General features: G+C 46.9%; 1 protein-coding gene across 1 annotated transcript in view; it reads right to left on the minus strand.

Annotated features, from left to right (window-relative positions):
• Positions 1–5,000, minus strand: part of tmem198ab (transmembrane protein 198ab) — a 15,926-nt gene that overhangs the window by 4,740 nt on the left and 6,186 nt on the right. The window contains 1 exon segment of the mRNA XM_083680043.1: positions 1–90. This exon segment is cut by the window's left edge and continues 215 nt beyond it. The gene's annotated coding sequence lies outside the window, so the exon portion shown is untranslated.

Raw genomic sequence — 5,000 nt, forward strand, 5'->3', positions numbered from 1 at the left:
GGGTGGGGTGGGGGGTGTTCAGGAGTTGGGCGAGGGAGGAGGAGTGGGACAGGGAAGATTAAGGAGCACTTCCCATCCACAGGAATCCACCTGTGGAGAAAGAGAATGGGAGGGATCAAGAGAGAGAGAGACAGAGAGAGAGAGAGAGAGAGAGAGAGAGAGAAGGGGGAGGGGGTGAAGAAAAAAGGACAAAGAGAACATTAGACATTGATGAGTTCAGCTGTTACAGAGTAGATTTAAGCACTTTAACAACAGCCTGCACTCTCTCTTAGATACACAGATGTGTAGTCACAGGGACAAATAAGACACTGCGATGCCTCTCTTCCTGCTTTGATCAGGCATTTAAGAGTGAAAATCGAGCCTGCATGGGGCCTCTCAAGTGTTTACCTCCTTCCCAAATACTTCTGCTCAATAGGATCGGAAGGTCTGGCGGACCAACGTATCAAACTTGGCCTTCGTTTACTCAATACAAAGATCGGGAAAACCTCACGACGCATAGGAACTGGCTTTACCTCGCATCAATCATCTCTCACAGGTGGTGGTCCTACGTGACCCGTGGGATCATTATATACAAAGAATGTATGCACTCACTGTGCCGTAAATTGCTTTGGATTAAAATGTCAGCCAAACAGCATAGATATGTTTCTGATTCTGAGCCACACCTCGTAGTGCTGTGATTTGCTAAAATCTAAAACTTTACTTGCTAAGTTCACTCCCACAAAGGCCAGGTTTGAGTCATTGTTATTCCAGGCTTATACACACTATGCGCAATTGTCTGGGGATGAGGGGTTAATCAAGCGTCGAGAATCTATCCAAACACACTGTTTTTCTGTTTGAGCCACCTAAGCACACACACGCACACACACACACACACACACACACACACACACACACACACACACACACACACACACACACACACCTCACGTTTGAATAGAGGCTCATATAAACACATATTCCTCTTTTCTTCCCTTTATGTCTCCCTCTTTCAAACAGGCTACTGTGTGAGACAAGGTTTCTGGGTCAAATGCAAAGTTATGCAACCAGTCTGACTGGAACTGTTTAGATATTTATGAGCTCCATACCGTCCCCATCATGCCTCACTTCTCCTGTTCCCATCATGCCTTGCTTCTCCTGACGCCTGCACTCTCTCACCCCTCCCTCTCCCCACTCTCTCTCTCTCTCTCTCTCTCTCTCTCTTTCTCTCTCAGGGTAGGTTTTGTTAGCTCTCTCCCACAGCAGTCCAACAGGTTAGAAATTGTTTCATACAGAGACAAAAGCGCTTACCCACACACACACACACACACAGAGTGAGAGGGAGAGAGAGAGAGAGAGAGAGAGAGAGAGAGAGAGAGAGAGAGAGAGAGAGAGAGAGTGTCTGTACGGTCAGTGATGTATCACACAGCTGAAGGGGCAGCTGAGAGAGTGGGTAAACAGACTGATGAGGGCGAAGGGAAAACCACCCTCTCTTAGTGGAAGACGAGAGGAGCAGAGAGCACTCTGGGAAAAAAAAGAAACCCCCCGTCTCTCTGGACGAGCCAAAATAATACTAATGAGATTCATTAGATAAGTCCCTATGGCATAGCTTCATCATAGATGCTAGATATAGAATTGGATACATTATCTTTTAATGTTCATGCAAAGCGTAGACAGGATTGGACAAGATGTCTCTGTTTCTCGTAGTCAGTGTAGGTATGTGCTTTAGCATGAGTATAAGACTGAAAAGGAAACGTATGGAAGGGTGTTAGTGGAGTGGAGGGGTCACAGTCACCCCATGCGGTGCATCCATCCCGTTTTCATCCATGTCATGATGATCATTTCTCTGTGCAGATTACCACGTCTATGCTGAACACCCTGGAGCAGAGAGCAATAAGCCGGTTTGCATGAGGTCACGTGTTGTGAATGCAGTTTCTATGTTCACTAGAGATCATCCTTTGAAAACACAGAAAGACGCTTGGCATTCTTCTACAATAACAATCTCCTACTTCCTGTCTGTTGTCATGACGACGGTGGGATGCTGAATTCTGAGCCGGTCCAGGTCCAAGTGTGGCCTGACCAATGAGAGCACTGCCTAAACCCCCATAGCAACAGTCTGAGAGCCAATCAGTACCCTTGCCTGTTCCTCCCCATTTGCGTCCCTCCATGTCCACAGCTTTTTAGCTCTCACCCTCTGGCAACTCCCTCCTCATGCCAGATGTAAACAGTGAAACAGGACAAAGAGAAAAGAGAGAGAGAGAGAGAGATTGATCGGTGTATATATATATATGTATATATATGTATATATATATATATATATATATATATATATATATATATATATATATATATATAGAGAGAGAGAGAGAGAGAGAGAGAGAGAGACAGGACAGACAGGACAGAGAGAGAGAGACAGACAGACAGATAGATAGATAGACAGACAGACAGACAGACAGACAGACAGACAGACAGATAGATAGATAGACAGATAGACAGATAGATAGATAGATAGATAGACAGATAGATAGATAGACAGATAGATAGATAGATAGATAGAGAGACAGATAGATAGATAGATAGATAGATAGATAGAAAGATAGATAGACAGACAGATAGATAGATAGATAGATAGATAGATAGATAGATAGACAGATAGACAGATAGATAGAGAGCTGTGTGTGTCTCAGTGGATGAACAGGCAGATCCACGGATTAGATTCAAACTTTAGTGTCTGCCAACACCTATCTGGAGTGTTTGTGTACACGGCTGACGATCGGACCAGGATGCTAAACCGCTTCAATGTCCTACACAGCATTACAATGTGGAGTACAATCAGTCAGTCTTATTCATTCTTCATCTACTGTCACTAAAAAAAAAAACACACACACACCATAGCCTGCTAATAAAACACTGGAGAAAAGTCTGTCCTGAACACCAAAACACCCAGAGATCAATCAGTCAATGTCAACAAAGCCTACAGGAAGTATGAAGAATGCCAAAAGAGTAGTGGAAGAGTGTTGCTGTAAGCACGTATGATTGGAGATGGGGCGTTGTGTAATAGAGGGTCTTGGCCATGTGCAGTGCCATGGGGGTAGTACTAGGTGCCCTAGGGTAAGTAGGTAGTACTAGGTACCCTGGGGTAAGTAGGTGCTGTGTGGTGGTGGTGTATCGTGTGAGATGGACAGTGCTGGCGACCATCTGTGCTAATCCCGAGCATGCTCCGGTGGCGTTATGGACTCTGAGTGCACTCCGCTCAGCCAGTGGGGCACAACTGGACCTGATGACCTCATCTTACGGGGCTGGCATCTGCTCTGCCTCTGCCTCTGTTGACATGCACAGCTTTCTTTACCTACCCGCCCCGCTCCTAACCCCCAACTCCCGGGGAGGCTGGTGGAGGCAGAAATATCGGGAGGACGGGGGGCACCTTGCAATGCGTAGCATTCCTCATTCCGTTCCATGCGTGCTCTCCGATTTCTATCTCCGCCAGCCTCCCTTGTTCTACTCCCTTCTGCGTCTGGTTCTTCTCAAGGTTTCTTACCTAGGAGGTTTGTTTTTGCCACTGCCACCTCTGTTTGTCTTGGGGGGGGGGTTTAGGCCTGGGTTGCTGTTAGGCACAGCTGTAACAAATGTATGAGCCGAACGCACTACACCAGTAACATTTGACTGGTTGATTCTCTTCTCTCTGAAAATCTCCTGTCGTCCTTCGACGAGAGATTCAGCATACCTCAGCGACCCATATAAAGGGATCCAATTCAAAGGAAACAAAACATCAGCTGGCGCTTCCTTGTAAACACACAGAGACATACACAAACATCCAGTGCAGTTATTCTCCATACATTGCAGTATTGACTGGTGCTTTGGGAAGCTTACGGCTGAAAGGTTTTAACAGAGCAGAGGAGGTTTCTCATCACCTTAGCCTGGGGTGGCTTGTGGGACTGGAGGCCGGGCTACAGAATGAGATAGAGAGTACAGATCAGGTTTGACCAGGGGGAACGGCTATTATCAGCTACATACAGCTGTGTATGTGCTCAAGCTTGAATTGGTGTGTGTGTGTGTGTGTGTGTGTGTGTGCGTGTGCATGTGCGTGTGTGTGTATAGAGCCGAGGGATGAGAGTGAAAGCCTAGAGAGGACATTCTCTGAGCACAATAGCTCTGCCTGTTCTGATTGATTGAAATGGGGTGGTGGTGGGGGGGGGGGGGTATGGGGGTGGTGACAGAGAGGCTAGGACCAGCAGCCATGGTGTTAGCAAACCCACTTAATCTTGTTAAGCACCACAGCACACAGAGATGTATGTTTGTGTGTGTGAGTGTGTGTGTGTGTGTGTGTGTGTGTGTGCGCGTGTGCATGTGTGTCTCTGCATGGATGTATTTATAAGCCTGATTCAGTAACAGTATCAATCTGAGTGCCCATCTGCTATGACTGACTGTCAGTATGTTGACTGTCTAAGTACGTAGAGGGTCAGAAACTAAATAGGTATCGCATGAGGAAAACAGTTTTGACAGGAGCTAACACGGATCGGTGTGGGAAGGAGTACGTGTGAGTGTGTGTCACAGTCGTGACTGCCACGGACGTGCCAAATGAGTGAATGACTGCAAAAAAACGCTGACACAAGACCCCCAGCCCAGCCCCGCTCACTCAGCCCTCCGCCCGCAATCTGTCGTCCTGTCCCCAGCCTGGAAAAGCAGTCTGTGGGTGACGTAACAACGCTGACTGGTGGTGACTACCCACCTGACAGGAACTGGACCAGCTCCACACCAGCAGGACTCGCTCACTCTCCCACAGCTTCTCTGAGACGACTAATACATGTATGTGCGAGGACAGTATGTGCCTTCTTCAATGGGTGTGAGTGTGTGTGTGTGTGTGTGTGTGTGTGTGTGTGTGTGTGTGGGTGTGTGTGTGGGTGTGTCCATTAGTAGATTGCTATATCTAGCCTATCTAGTTATCACTGTGTTCTTCTCTGTCAGTGTTTTATGTTACAAACAAATGTGTCACTACAGCTGAAAGACATTGTCTGAGTTTGTCT

Source organism: Argentina silus, assembly GCF_951799395.1.
Source record: "Argentina silus genome assembly, chromosome: 11".
In the NCBI taxonomy this organism is placed as follows: domain Eukaryota; kingdom Metazoa; phylum Chordata; class Actinopteri; order Argentiniformes; family Argentinidae; genus Argentina; species Argentina silus.